We start from the raw sequence: 17,281 nt of genomic DNA on the forward strand, positions 1-17,281 counted from the left end.
ATCGTATAAATCATTGTAATTAAGCATTAGAATAGAGATCAAAGGAAATATATAGCATAGAAGCTAGACCAAAAGTTTTGAGGTCCTGGTTGTGACCTGTTCTGTAATTGAGCATGCTTGTAGTAGGGCAATGATCCTAATCTTGTATCTCGGATGTTACTGATTGCTTGTAATCAATTTTCATGATTTAATATATTTAGTTTTGTACTACCTCCATCATATGCTTGTGTTTCCATTGTGTTTACTCTTGCTGACCGATTCAGACTAATCTCTTTGAGGTCCCTCCTAATCAATGACTGCACCAAGTGGTATCAGAGCGAGATTTCATTCTGGAGAATGTGTTGTCCTAAGAATTTTTTTAGGGTGGCGGACTGTGAATTCGGCCTGTAGCAGCAGAGGATTGGCGTGAAGATGGAGGAAAGAGGAAATAGGAATGGTGGAGCATGTGGGAATGCAAACCCTGTTGTGATAGAAATGGTGCAAAGAATTGCAGCCCGATTGGAAGCTGTTGAGACAACCTAGAGAAGAGCCTGACATATTGAACATGTGAGTGAAGATGAAGGAGAAGAAGCCCTAATAGAACAAGTAAACTGACCGGTGATTGATCTGGATGAAGAAAGGTTCTTAAGGGTTTTGGGTAGGGTGAACACTAAACCACATTCTACCCCACCAAAATATGATGGAAAGTTAGATTTGGATGAATTGATGGATTGGATCTCGGAGATGGAGAAATTTTTTGATTTGGAGACTACCATGGAAGAAAGAAAGGTGAAGTATGTATATACCCAGTTCAAAGGTCATGCATCTCTTTGGTGGGATCATTTGTAGGTTGATAGATAGAGAAGAGATAAAGAGAAGATAAAAACATGGGATTGGATAGTTGCTAAGTTAAAATCAAAGTTAGTGCCAACTGATTATCAAGTGAACCTATTTCAGAAGTTGCAGAACTTGAAGCAAAAGGAATCTAGTGTAAAGGAGTATCTGAAGCATTCTATAAGTTGACTATCAAATTTAGACATGTTGATCATGAGGTTGAACAAGTTGCAAGATATTTGAATGGACTGCAAATGTCCATACAAGATGAAATAAATTTGATCAAGATCTAGAGTGTTGAAGAAGCATACCACTATGCCTTAAAAGAAGAAGAGAAGCTGAACAAAAGACATGAGCAGAGACATAGAGGTAGAGGTGGAAGGTTTTTTGAAGGAATATTTCGAGGAAGAGTATATACTAGAAGAAGAGGAGCATGTATGTATCAAAACAAGGACAAGGAAGCAAGCAAAGAAGGCAACTCAACCGGAAGGATGATAAAAATTTCTACTGGATGGCTACCGGAGTGAAAATTTTGGAAAAGGTGATAGAAGACAAGACAAGAGGGTGTTTAGAGGAACTTGCTATAAGTGTGGAGGAGAAGGACATCATGCTTTCAAATGTAAGAAGACAAAGAATACTGGGAGAACAGAAGTGGTGGAAGAAAGTCCCACTAGATTAGCTAACAAACTGGAAGATGGAGAACTTTTGATGATGAGGAGAGTTTTGTGTCATACCGGAGAATATGAGGAGCCCTTGCAAAGGAGAAATTTGTTCAAGACTAGATGTAAGGTATCTAGTAAGTGTTGTAAAGTTGTTATTGATAGTGGTAGTTCATATACCTTGTTTCAGAAGAGATGGTGATTGAGTTGAATTTGGAAAGATTGAAACACCCTAAGCCTTATCAGATAGCATGGATTCAGGATGATCATAAGTTGTTAGTAAGTGAGCAATATTTGGTGAAATTGAAAATTAGAAATTATCATGACGAAGTCTTGTGTGATATTATGCCTATGGATATTGGTCACCTTTTGTTGGGTGGACCTTGGCAGTTTGATAGATAGACAATACATGATGGGAGAAAGAACATATACACCATTGTAGAAAATGGGATGAAATAAACTGTGTTACCCTTGCAGAAGCCCCTGAAGAGTGAAGTTTGTACGAATGCTAGAATCTATTTGGTGGATGGAAGGAAATTCCTGGATGGAGTGAGACATGAAAATGTGTGCTTTTCCTTAGTTCCTAAGAAGACCGAGAATCTAGAGCATGAAGAAGATCAACCGGAAGAGATAAAAAGTTACTATCAGATTATGAGGACATCATTTCATATAATGTGCCTGATGGATTACCACCTATGAGAAGTATCAGTCATTGCATGGACCTAGTTCCCAAAGCTAGTTTGCCTAACAAAGCTACACACTAGATGACATCGACAGAGTATGAAAATTTGAATAGAAAAGTCCATGAGTTGTTGAAGAAAGGTTTGATCATAGAAAGTTTGAGTCCTTGTGCAGTTGCAGTAGTATTAACACCTAAGAAGAGTAGAGAATGGAGAATGTGTGTTGATTCCACAAAATAAATTGTTGGCCATTGACACTTATTTGAATCATACATTGTCATTAATGGAAACAATATAATATTGAAGGCATACGCCGGCAGATACCGGCATTGAGTATTCAGGGTCATCATCGACACCGACATCTAGCATTTCAGTAAAGCTGACATAAGTCTAGATCTGAAATGTCTTATTGTAGAATCATTTTGTAGTTATTATGTAAGGTTGATATTGAATATATTTTGTATTGTAAGCCGACATAAGGCATATTGTTTGTAAGGGTATATAAGTCAGTCTGTTAGGTCTTTTTGATGATGAGAGAAGAGGACAATGCATATGAAATGGTAGAAAAACTATGTGATGCAAAGGATATGTATGAAGGTCATTTAGTATGAAAATTTAATATCATGCTATGATCAGTAGATAGTTTGTAAATCATTCTTGGAGGAAGAGGAGATACTGGTAGAAGGTTCCGGGTTTATGAATCGATACAGAACAGAGCTTTAACCGGAACTCTTTTTGGCATTGCAAATGTATTTTGTGAGTTTGCTAGTACTGTCTTATTTTAGAAGAAGTTTGTAGTCAGTGAGGCTCTTTTGTGTTGAGCAGTGTGCTCTAGGCAGTGTGCCTTCTTGCATGTGCAGGTTCCATGCTATATAATATCTTTCATATGGCCAGTGAATTAATATTATGGGTCTCAAATCCCACCATTTTTTTTCCTCTTTGAGGTTTTCCATGTATAAATTAAGTATGTTATGGTGTTCATTCATGTGGCTGGTTTATTTACTTCATGTTATATGTTTTTTCATTTACTAGTTTATATGTGTATGTTATAAAAGGTTAAATTCTTGTATTACCAGCAGAACACTGATTCACCCCCCCCCCCTCTCATTGTTCTTGGTTTCATTGTATTCCAACAATTGGTATCAGATCTTGGTACCTCAGAGGAAGTTTAACCACTTGAGGAAGATCCTAAAACTGGAATCATTGAACATGGCTATGGAGAAGTAACTTGAGATGGCACTTGAGGACTATGATGCTGAAAGGATGAAGAACTTGAAACTGGAAGATGAATTGAATTCTGCTAATGAATTCATTCTTGTTTTGCAAGAAAGGTTATCATCAACTCAAGCTAAGAGAAAGGAACTTTTGCAAAACCAAGATGATGAAGAGAAAAATGCACTTAAGGAACAATGTCAGAACTTGAGTCAAGCTAACATGCTCATAAAGAATTAAATGCAAGACTTGACTATGAGGTTATCAAAAGATATTGAGTATAGAAAGAAGAAGGAAGAAAAGCTTATTATATCTCTAAAAAATAAATTTGATGAATGTGGCAGATTGACTCATGAGAATAATCTATTGAGAACTAATTTGGTACACTCCCGAAATAATGAACAAGATCTTGAAAGACAAACAACTAATTTGAGAGATGATCTGACTACTGCAAGTGAGTATAAAGAAAAAATCAAGATTAGTGTTGCACAATTGGATGATTTATTGAAAAGACAAAGGTAGAGTGAAGATTCTATAGGACTTGGATTTGTACAAGGTGAAAGCTCCGGTACTGCAAATAAAGATCAGACAACCGGTATGCAAAACTCATCAGACCAGAGGAAATCGGTAAGGAAACCTAATGCTTACAAATTCAATAGTAGATGTTTTGTTTGTAATAAATTTGGGCATATGGCTAGATGATGTAGAAATAGAGCAAAGCAAAACTACAATTCAGTTCCTGGTCAATGCACAAATTGCAAGAAATATGGTCATCAGTCAGAAGATTGCAGAATGAACATCAAATGTCATGCATGTGGAAAGTTTGGTCATTTGGCTAATCAATGTAGGTCAAGGAATGACACTGGATATGTCAAAAAAATTCAAAAGAATAATGTTACATGTTATGCATGCAACAAAATAGGTCATATTGCTAAGTACTGAAGAAGCAAGACTACACTGGTTAACAATAATAAAGAAAATGAGAAAGGAAAGTAGAAAGTAGATGAAATACAACAAGATCACACCAAGAGATGGGTTAGAAAATCTGAAGAACCAAGTGGAGATGCAACTACACTGGTAACTATACCTATAACTCCACCGATAGAACAAAGCATTCCTGCACCGGCAAGAAATTCAACTGGTAACTGAGGCATAAGCCTTAGGGGTTGGAAAATTCATTGCAAATCTTTCATATTCCCCAAAAGAGATCTGGAGAGTGGTATTAATCATTGATGGAAGTTTATCCAACATAAAACTATGAAACTGACATCCGGTAGGGCACATCGTTATGCATTTATGACAGCAATGAATTAGGGTTTACTCACTGATAAAAAGGGAAAATGGACTCATTTTCTCTCACCCAACACTAGAGAAAACTAGAATGAAGCAAGGTAAATCATAGGCAATCAAGAGCTATCAAAGGCATTCCAAATAATTTCTAGCAGTCATCTGAGAAGTAATCAAAACCCTTCAATCGATGACTATTATCTAGGTATTTCTTTGAAATGGCATTCAGATCATCATCTGCTCCTACTTTCATTGTGAATCCCACTATTGTTGAGGTCAAGGATTGGCTTAGGCCTATTTTCAAGGAAGTTCCCCAAATTGCTATGGAGGAAGACTCTACTGGCGCATTTTCGAGGGTTCCTGATCACGTGGTCTATGTAGAAGATTTTAGGGTCTATATTCACTACACCTTGGAGGATTTAGGCACAGGGGAAATCAAGGGGATGTATCAATCTATGATACTAGGAAACTCTAGTACAATCAAAACCAGAATATCAAATCATTGAGGATCTAGGGTTAATTGGAATCCTGTATATTTTAGAATTCAAGCATGAAGTGATCAGATATGTTTTGGGCAGGGTTCATAATGAATTCATCTGGCTAGATGGGCCCCACATGATTACCAAAGAAGCTATTCAAGTGGTCATCGACTTACCTAAAGTTGGATAGGAACCAAGAAAGAAGATCTCCACCACTGTGGTTGAGAATCTCACCAGTGCAACCCATGATGGAAGATCTATGAGGGTCAGCACCATCAAAGACACTAATGTGAAATTTGCCAGAATGATAATTGGCTATAAGGTAACTCAATCAAGTCAATTGAACTCTGCTTCTAGTTCTTGCATCCATGTTGCTTATCAAATGATAAAGAATAATGAAAAGTATGATTTGTGTTAATAATTGAGGAGTGAGTTAATGATTAATCTTGGCAAGATCAAAGGGGTTAAGAAAGGAACTTTCAGGTTTGGCAATCTTATTGTCTGCTTGATGTTATAATTTATGAATGAGCTACTAGGTTTGGGAAAGAAGTGTTGGGCTCATGACATACCAATATGTAGATCAAAGAAGCAATCACCGGTCTTGGTAGTAACAGGGATGAGAAGCTATGAGGGATAATTCAAAACTTTTCAGGAAAATATGAGACTAAGGGAGAGAATTTGCAAACACGTTGTGGATAAATACTCCACTGATATTTACTTTATGGTAAAAACAGACGAGACACTGATGGAAGCAGTGGAACCTAGAACTATATGGATCACTAAATTGGGTTATGAGGTAGATGACAACATATTGGAATTATATGCTAAAATTTTGATTGATTCTCCTTTGGATGATAAGGTTGAACACTTTCACACTATAGAGGAGAAGGATTTTGAAGTTAAAACTAGTTTCAACAGGAAAAGAAGAGAAAAGAAGATAGATAAAATGTTTGCATTTTTTAAAGATGTAATGCATAGGATAGATAAAAAAAATAGGTTCTGGATCTAAACTAGTAGATCAACTGGCAACATCTAGTGCTCTTGAGGTGAAGAATCCCCAAACTTTCATTTCTTCTATCACTTCTAATTCTGATCTAGAGGATAATCAACCTCTTGCATTCAGAAGGGTACAGAGGAAGAAAGATGACAAGCCTTCAGTAGAGGATAAGAAGGTGGAACCAAGGAGGAAACTAGTTAGAAAGGTAGCAATTGCACCCACACCTCCAGCAAAGAAGAGGTAGCCTGCTTCATCCACCCATGCAACTCCAAGAAATAAGAAAAAGAGTGCAATAGATGAAGCAATTGAATCTGGTAATGTTATCATCATCCCCCTAATGACTTGTGCAGAATTGATTGATGAGATAACTAAAGATGTAATGTTGAAGAATGTGTCAAATTTCTATGAAGATTTACAAGATAATGAGAAAAATGAAATAGAAGAAACAATTTTGTTATATCTAGACATATATAAGAAGGCTTTGGTAGAGATTTTGAAGGAAATTCCCTTATCATTGTACAATAAGTTAGATGTAAGGAGATTAGATGCAATTAGGAGGGACAAAGAAATCAAAGAGGTTGAACTTTTGAATATGTGTGGCTCTATAAATAATGAGGAAATTAAAAGATGTATAGATGTTGCTAATAGAATAGTCTTTAGCAGCAAAACCCGACAAATAGGCCTAACGATGGGTAGAGTCAATGAGATAGTAAATGAGAACATAGATGGTTGGACTAAATTCTTCCAAAAGAATTCTGATTTTCTCACCTCTCAAGAAGAATTTCCTAAGGCAACAACTCCTACCGTTCCGGACAAATCTAAAGAGAAAGGAATTTTGGAAAGTTCAGTTCAATTTTTGAGTGAACTGGTAGTTAAACCCAAAACTGATGAGAGTATACAAACTAAATTGACAGAGACTACATTTGTACAATCTAGGAAAGGTAATATAGATAATGTACAGGTTATAGATAATATTATGGATAACACTCCACCGAAATTAACTGATACTGCACCAAGTGGCAAAGCCACCGATGCATTAGAGGAGGAGAAAAGAGACTCACTAGCAGAGGATAAGAAAGATAAAGAAAAGGAGACTAAACCAACAATAGTTTCCCCACCAAAACCTTTGGTAATTGACACTTCTCAAGTTGAGAAGAAATCAATTACAGAGATGAGTCACACAAAGCTAATGAAGGAGGTATTTGTAGACAAAGGAATAATAGATCAATCAATAACAATTTTGCATAAATTGATTCCTGATTATATGATTGAAAATAAAGCAAGCCCTTTTGGCAAGATTAAGGCACTAACAGAGCATATATCTAAAAAATTTCAATCATTGTAGCAAATTTCTGACAAGAAGGCACTTGAAAGATTCACTTTGGCCAAGAATGTTGCTTTTGACCAGATTATTGTGACAGGGAAGAGGAAAGTTGAAGGTAAACTTGTACTCATTGAAAATTCTTTGAAACAATGTACTAACATCTATAGGGTCCGTTGTAATATATAAATTCTTACAGCTAATATAGATCAGAGGTTAAAGGAATTACATGAAAAGATAGCTAATATTGTTAATTCTTTTGATGGACTAACTTCACTTACAACTTCCATTGATGGACAAATTTTGACTTTGGAGAACCAATTTTTTGCTTTTGAAAAGGAAAGAGACAAGATCACTCAGAGAGCAAGGGGTCTTAGAGGTTTGGTGAGTCCAAGATTGGATTCACTTGGTGTACATAAGAGGGAATGTATGGATATGCTTGCAAAGCCCACACTAGTAGAAGTCACTGAGAAAGAAACACAAGAAAATTTACTATGTGCACTTGTATCCATATTTGGAACACTCAAAACCAGCTGAGATACCTATGTACAATTGCTAGAGAAAGCTTACCCAAAAATTTTGAGATTGGTCAAGCTCCAATAAAGTAATCTGTAATTATTCTTTCAATTCTTTCACTGGTCTTTGGCATTGATGCCAAAGGGGGAGTATATGTATGTGAAAAATATGTATTTAATCCTAAGGGGAGGATAAGAAGAGTATATTGCTAACAGGGTCAATCAGCTTAGGGGGAGCATGATTCATTTTTCAGTTGAACCGACAGGGAATCCATTTTTCATTTGAGTGTTGCCATCAATGCCAAAGGGGGAGATTGTTGGAAATTGACACTCATTGGAATCAATGCAACAAGATTATATTAAAGACATATACTGACATTTGGAGGCATACACCAGTGAATACCAGTATTGAGTATTTAGGGTCATCACTGGCACTGGCACCGGCACCGGCACCAGCATCGGCACCCGCACTGACACCCGCACCCGCACCAACATCCAACATTTTAGTGAAGCCGACATCAGTCTGGATCTAAAATATGTTATTGTAAAATTATTTTGTAGTTATTGTGTAAGGACAATATTGAATATCTTTTGTATTGTAATCCGACATAAGGCATATTATTTGTAAGGGTATATAAGTCAGTGTGTTAGGTCTTTTTGATGATGAGAGAATAGGACAATGTATATGACATGGTAGTAGAACTATGTGATGAGAAGGATATGTATGAAGGTAATTTAGTATGCAAATGTAATATCATTCTATGATTAGTAGATAGTTTGTAAAGCATTCTTGGAGGAAGAGGAGATACCGGTAGAAGGTTCAGGGTTTATGAACCAGTATAGAACAGAGCTTTAACCAGAACTCTTTTTGGCATTGCAGATGCATTTTGTGAGTTCACCGGTACTGTCTTATTTCAGCAGAAGCTTGTACGTACTGATACTATTTTGTGTTGAGCAATGTGCTCTAGGAAGTGTGCCTTCTTGCATGTGCAGGCCCCCATGCTAAGTAATATCTTTCATATGGCCAGTTAATTGATATTGTGGGTCACAAATCCCACCATGGTTTTTCCTCTTTGAGGTTTTCCACATATAAATTTAGTGTGTTATGGTGTTCATTCATGTGGCTGGTTTATTTACTTCATGTTATATGTTTCTTCATTTACCAGTTTATATGTGTATGTTATAAAAGGTAAAAACTTTGTGTTAGCGGCAGAATACTGACTCACCCCCCACCCCTCTCAGTGTTCTTGGGTTCATTGTATTCTAACAATTAAAAAGAAGATCACAGTGAAATACCAGTTTCCTTTTCTTAGGATGAATGGCATAATGGACTATTTGAGCAGAGCCAAATACTTCACAAAGATAGACTTGAAGAGTGGATATCATCAGATCAGGATCATAGAAGGAGATGAGTGGAGGACAATGTTCAAGACAAATGAAGGATTGTATGAATGATTGGTGATGCCTTTTGGGTTAACTAATGCACCGAGTAATTTTATGAGGTTAATGAATGAGGTATTGAAGAAATTATTGGGTAAGTTTGTTATTGTATATTTGGATGACATTATTATTTTCAATAAGACAAAAGAGGAGAATTTGTTGCATTTAAGACAAGTTTTGTAGAGGTTGAGAGAAAAAAAGTTGTTGATAAATCTTAAGAAGTGTACTTTCATGAAGGAGGAGTTAGTCTATTTGAGATTTGTGATATCTGTGAATGATTTGAAGATGGACCCTAACAAAGTGAAAGCAATTGTTGAATGACCTACACCAAAAAGTCTTGGAGAGGTAAGATCATTTCATGGATTGGCTAGTTTCTACAAATAAATTATTAGAAATTTAAGTTCTGTTTGTAGTCCTATGATTGAGACAATGAGGGAAGATAGGAAGGAGTTCAAGTGGACCACCAAAGAAAACAAAAGTTTTGAATTATTGAACCAGAAAGTGACTGAGCATCCTGTGTTATCTTTACCAGATTTCAACAAAGTATTTCATGTAGATTGTTATACAAGTGGAATGACAACTAGAGAAGTCTTGAGTTTGGAAGGGAGAGAAATAGCTTATTTAAGTGAGAAGTTGAATGATGATCAGATGAGATATTCAGTGTATGATCATGAATTTTATGCCATAGTCCAAGCCTTGAAGAAGTAGAGACATTACATGTTGTTGGCATTGCACACTCCAATGAGAAATTGTAGGTGATTGAAGGTATTATCATTGATGGCAACCTTGCAATCCTATGGCACCAACAGACTCTACATCGATAGCAGCAAAGATGATTACCGACACCCCAGATGACAGGATTTTGTATTTAATTGTAATATCTTTTTGTAAGCCGACAAGGTGTATTGTAATAAGACTCATATATAAGTATGAGATCTTGTAGATCATTTATGATGTGGACATGGGAAGAATTTTGCAGAAGCAATGTGCAAATATTAAGGTATATTTTGGAGTAAGGTTTATGGTTATTGTATGAGGTTAAACCGGTACTAAACCTAGCATAGCAGATGCTGAACTAAAGAATTACATTATATTGGATTTACATAATCCATTTTGTAAGTCAATGAGACTTCCTTTTATAATTAAGAAGTGATCTTTAGGTAGTTGGCCTTCCTGCATGTGTAGGCCCCTATTGTAAGTAATATCCATTCATTGGCCAATGAGTGAATATTGTGGGTCACAAATCCCACCAAGGTTTTTCCCACATCGGGTTTCCTCATTAAAAATCTTGTGTTATGGTGTGCTTTCTATGTTGTGTTTATTGTTCATATTTACTATATTAATTCTTGTTTATCGGTACACTATTTTAAAATGCAATTTATTTAATAAGGTCAGAAAATATATTTATCGGTTAGAGGCTGATTCACCCCCCCCCTCTCAGTATCTTTAGGAATCCTAACAATTGGTATTAGAGCTTGGTCCTCTTTTTTCAAAAGCCTAATAGCTTGAGGGAGATTCTGACATTGGTACAAATGGATAACTTGAGAAAGCAATTGGAAAAAGCTCCTGTAGAATATGATGCAGAAAAGTTGAAGAATATCAAACTTGAAGATGATCTGAAGGCTGCACAAAAAATCATTCAAGGACTTCAGGAGAATCTTACTATTGCTAGAAACAAAAGAAGAGAACTTCATGAGAAGATACAGAATGATGATGATGAAAAGTAAACTCTTAATTATCTTGTAAGCAAGATGAAGCAAGAAAACATGACCTTGAGGAATGAGATGCAAGATATGACTATGCAATTCTGTAAAGACACTAAAGACAGAAAGAAGAATGAAGATGACTTGACTAGGAGAATCAATGATGCAGGAAATGAAAATCTAGGGCTCAGTCATGAAAATGATATGTTAAAGATAGATCTGATTCACTTGGAACATGATAAACTGAACTCATGAGGCAGAAGGATTTCTTGGAAAATGAGTTGGCTACTACAAATCAACACAAAGAGAAATTCAAGAAAAGTTCAGAAGAGCTTGATGATATGCTGAAAAATCAAAAACCTAATGGAGATACTAATGGACTTGGCTTTGAAGTTGGTGAAAGCTCTGGTACTGCAAACAATCATGATCACAGTAAACCAGTAAGACAACCTAATGCCTACAAATTTAATGGGAAATTCTTTAACTATAACAAGTATGGTCATAGAGATAATTAGTGTAGATCTAGAAACTATCAAAACACCAATGCACCCATCGGTCAATATTCTAAATGCAACAAAATTGGTCATAATTCAGAAAACTGTAGAATGAATATAAGATGTTATGTTTGTGGAAGATTTGGACACTTATCCAATCAATGCAACACACATACTGACATAGGATATGGAAAATCTATTTAGAAAAACAATGTGACTTATTATGCTTGTAACAAGATTGGACATATTACAAAATTTTGTAGAAGTAAGACATCGCCGACAAATAATAAAGGACCCAGTTTGAAAGGTAAAGAGAAGGTTGATGAGGTAAAGCAAGAATTTTCAAAACAATGGATTAGAAAAAGAGATCAGAATGTTGATGAGACTATTCCTTCACCAGTAGAACAGAGTATCACTCCACCAGCATGAGATTCTTCATATAAATGAAAAGGAACCTTTTGGGGGTATGACAACTAATTGAAAATCATGCTAGTTTACCCTCAATTGATGGTAATAAGTTGAATTGCTTCCTTACCGGCAGATGTGTTAAGTTCTACTTAACTGATAGGCTTTTATTATGGTAGTTGAAGGAAATGACATTATAAAGCAAGTGTTTTTCACTCTTTTTCACTCACCGAGCATTCAAATTTCCTAAGAGCGTGAAAAACCTGAGTGAAAGCATCCACAGTGAGAAGTGAAGCAAAATCTTTCAAGCATTCAAACCTAAAGGAAGATTAAGGTATTTATCAAATGGCTTCCTCCTCTGCACTTGAATTCATTGCAAACCCTACTGTAATTGAAGTGGTTAAATGCCCTAGGCCCGTATTCAAAAACATACCCAAAGTAGCAAAGTAGGATGATACCCTATGTGCATTCTCTAAAATCCCTAAAGGAGTTGCTTATGCAAAAGACCCTAGGATATACATACATTGTCATATTGAGGAACTAGGTGTTGATGAAATTATGAACATGTATAGGACTATAATTTGTGATGAGAATGGTGTTGTGAAACCAGAACATAAGATCATAGAAACCCTAGGTTTTGTGGAAATACTTAGTATTCTTAATTTTCCTAAGGAAGTTGTGAGAATTGTGCTAAGTAGAGTTCATGGGGAATTATTTTGGCTTGATTCTATCCATAAGATCACAAGAGAAGCAGTTAGGGCAGTGACTGGCTTACCTTCCACCAGCAGTAGGCCTGGCAAATCTAAGAAAGTTCCAAATAACACTGTGATGACATTAGCTGGTGCAACCCATGACAGTAGATCCTTAAGAGTCAATGATGTGAAAGATATAAATGTCAGATTCATTAGCATGATACTAGGATATGAAACTACACATGCTAACATATTGAACTTTGTTTCTAGTTTATGTATCGAGAGTGCTTATGACATGGTGAACAAACACTAAGATTGACATATGTGAATGGCTAAAGGATGAATTGATTGACAACTTAAAGAAAATCAAAGGTGATAAGAAAGGTACTTTCAGATTTGGTAATCTACGTGTGTGCCTAATGCTATACATTACTAAGGAAGTTCCCGGTATAGGTAGGAAAGAATTTGGTTTTGACATACCGGTAGGAAAACAACTATTGGATATCTTTACCGACATGGGAGATGATAGGGAAAACAACATAATTGAATACTTCCAAGCATTTAAGGCTAGAATGAAAACAAGAGAAAGGTTATCTTAGACCATAGTTGACAAATATCAGAAAGAAATATGTTTTGTTATAAAGAAAGATGAAATCTGGATGGAGGCAGTGGTTCCTAGAACTGTTTGGGTAATAGAAATGGGTTATGAGGCAAATGTAAACATAATTGAGACATATGCTAAAGCACTACTTGAAGCCCCTAGAGAACCTGAAGAGGAAATATTTGGAAATGCTGAAACCATTGAGAGCAAGGTACAAACCCTTAAATCAAGGAAGAAAAGAGATCAATCTATCAGAAAAGCAACAAAACAGGCCAAAGAGATCAAGGAAAACATATTGAATATCACTGGTATTAAGGAAAGTGACTTGGAAGGGATACAACTGGAAGCTCATCTTTCCCCAGTTGGAACTTCATCTGATAGTGAAATCCCACCTGAGTTTAAGAGAGTAGAAAGGAAAAGAAATCCTTCACCCGGACCCTCTCTTGCACCAAAGAGAACAAGAAGGAAACAACAGGTAGTAAGGCCCCCAACAAAGAAAATGACACCAAGGAAGAAAAAGGAAAAATAGGTTATCACTCCTTTAGATAATCTTTTGAATGAAATAACAGATGAAGGAAACTTGTCTAATTTCAGTAAATTGTATGATACTTTTACTAATCAAGAAAAGGAAAACATAGAAAACAATATCATTCTACACTTAGACATTTACAAGAAATTTTTGATAGAAGTTGTAGATGATTTACCAAGTGACTTGTACAGGAGACTTGATGCAAAGAGACTAGCTATTATGGAATTGGATAAGAAAATAAAAGTTGAAAAGCTACTTGTTGTACACCCAGTTAAATCAGAAGAAGAAATTGATGAATTAATAAGTGAGGCAAACAAGACAGTATTTTCTAGTGGTCACTGACATGTAGGTTTAATGGCTAGAAGAGTGAATGAAATCTCTGAAGAGACAGCGGATAAATGGGATATCTGCTTTGTGGAGAAAGAAAAGCAAGAAGAACTCAAATGACTCAAAACTTTTAGAGTTTACCAAAAGGATAAGGACAAAGGTAAAGGCAAGGTAGGTGGACCTACAAGCATAAAAGTAACAGACAACTTGCCTCCACCTCCTTTTGATACTCCACCAGTTGAGACTGTTGATACACCATCGACTACTAATACTGTTGAGTTGGAATCAACACATGAGGACACCAATCCTAATTCAAAAGTTTTGTATACAAAGAATATTGATACACAAGAGGTCAATATTGTGGTTGATAAGGAAACCACTGGTGAAAAGAAAGATGTGGCTACTGAGCCACCTGTTGAGAATATTGTAGTGAAAACACATGTAGAGCATATAGTTGAAAATATTGAAATTGGGGTTGAGATGCAAATTGAACAATCAGTTGATCCCCTAGCTTTTAGAATGGTGACTGATACTACCAATGCACACATTAAAAAACCCATTGAGTTAGAGAAACCGACTAATGATAACATAGAGAAACTGGTTGAGATACCAACAGTGGACAGTTCAGAGGTGCATACTGAGAAACTGGTAGTAGAAAGCACAGAGAAACAAACTGAGGTACACACTGAGAAATAGGAAGAGAAAAAGGTTGAGGTACGGGTTCATGTTGAGACAGTGCCACCAACAACTCCTGAGAAACCCAAGCCTTTGCTAGTTGAGATGCAAACACAAACTGACCTATCATAGGTCAACACAAGCAAAGAGGTTCCTCACACCAGTGTAATGCAGATTGTTAAGGTAGCTAGACAATCATTTGGTTCTTCCATGACAGAATTCAGACCAACTAATGTAACAAAGGTACTATTTGATTCCATCAAGAAAATAAAAGATTGTAATGCACTTGCATATAAGGCTATTGATGATACAATTCCTTTATTAAAATTGATCGCACCCAAGTGCAATATGGACAATAAAGATTCTTTAAGTCAATTAGACACATTGTCTAAGTATATCACCGACAACCTATTAATAGTTGATCAGATAAATGAGGAGATATTTAGAGAGAAAATGAATAGAGAAAAGGAGAAATTATTTGATGAGACAATAAAGAAGTGCATGAGACACATTGATACCCTATTAATAGCACTTAACAAAACAATAATGGAATTTAAGGAATTGTATAGAGACACTTGTAAGACTGATATTTTGACAGTGGATATAGATAAGAAATCAGTAAAGTGCAGAAAGAAATAAATGATATAGCTGATAATCTCATCGGTTCATTAGAACCCATATCGGTTATAGAACAGGAGATAGCAGGTTTTGAGGAGAAAATTGAAAAAAATTGAAAAAGAAAAAGAGAGAATAAAATTCAAGGCAAAAGAGCTTAAATGTAGACTTGGTCCTAAACTTGACAACCTCATCTCTTTGAGAAAAGAGATCTCAGAGGCACTTGTTCTAGGACTAAAGACATCGTAAGAGAAAATGCACATACTCACCAGTACAATTCAAAGGACCGAAGTAGCATTGAAGGATAGTGAAAGGTTCACTTAGAGCCTAAATTTTGCATTGGTAGATCTATTTCAGATTGTAACGAACCAGTTACAGGGTTCCAACTGAGAGCTACACTCAATTGACATTTTGATAGGCTTTGTCATTGATGTCAAAGGGGGAGTAATAGAGATGAGAAAAATGATGGACAAAAGAGATCATCTGCTCAGGGGGAGCACATAGTTTTTGGTAAGATTTTTTGGACTTCAAATTTTGGATACATTTTTGAATTTTTCTCATGGGTGTTGCCATCAATGCCAAAGAGGGATATTGTTGGCATTGCACACTCCAATGACAAATTGTAGGTGATTGAAGGTATGTCATTGATGGCAACCATGCAATCCTATGGCATCGACAAACTCTACACCGACAGATAGTTCACTAGTAGCTGCAAAGAGGATTACCGACACCCCAGCCAACATGGCATATTGTAATAAGACTCATATATAATTATGAGATCTTGTAGATCATTTATGATGTGGACATGGGAAGACTTTTGCAGAAGTAATGTGCAAATATTAAGGCAAATTTTGTAGTAAAGTTTATGGTTATTGTATGAGCTTAAACCAGTACTAAACCTGGCATAGCAGATGTTGAACTAAAGCAGTACATTATATTGGATTTGCATAATCCATTTTGCAAGTCAGTGAGACTTCCTTTTGTAATTAAGCAGTGAGCTTTAGGTAGTTAGCCTTCCTGCATGTGCAGGCCCCTATTGTAAGTAATATCCATTCATTGGTCAGTGAGTGAATATTGTGGGTCATAAATCCCACCGAGGTTTTTCCCACATCGAGTTTCCTTGTTAAAAATCTTGTGTTATGGTGTGCTTTCTATGTTGTGTTTATTGTTCATATTTATTGCATTAATTCTTGTTTACCGATACACTATTTTGGAATGCAATTTATTTAATAAGGTCAGATAATCTATTTACTAGTTAGATACTGATACACCCCCCCCGCTCTCAGTATCTTTGGGAATCCTAACACATGTTGCCTAAGGAATTTGTGTTGTATACTGACCATCAAGACTTGTAGTATTTGAACAATCAGAGTAAGTTGAATTAGAGACATATGAGATGGGTAAAATTTTTGCAGAGTTACACCTTTGTATTGAAGCATAGGAGTGGGAAGCCAAATAAAGTTGTTGATGCATTGAGTAGAAGGAGGAATTTTCTGATAGAGATGAGTGTTATATTATTAGTATTTGAGGAGTTGAAGACCTTGTATGATGATGACCTAGATTTTGCAGAACCTTGGAGAGCATGTAGAGAACCGGTTATGGTAGATAGAAGTAAGTGGTTGGATTACTTCATTTAGAATGGGATGTTATTTAGAGGAATTTAGTTGTGTATACCTAATAGTTCTATGATGAAGAATTTATTAAAGGAGAAGCATAGTGGAGGCTTAGTCAGACACTATGGTGTTGACAAAATAGTAGCATTGGTGAGTGAAAATTACTTTTGGCCCCAGATTCATAAGGATGTTAGGAAATATGTGAAGAGTTATAGGATTTGTCA

The sequence above is a fragment of the Cryptomeria japonica genome, chromosome 4 (genome assembly GCF_030272615.1).
Source record: "Cryptomeria japonica chromosome 4, Sugi_1.0, whole genome shotgun sequence".
Classification (NCBI taxonomy): domain Eukaryota; kingdom Viridiplantae; phylum Streptophyta; class Pinopsida; order Cupressales; family Cupressaceae; genus Cryptomeria; species Cryptomeria japonica.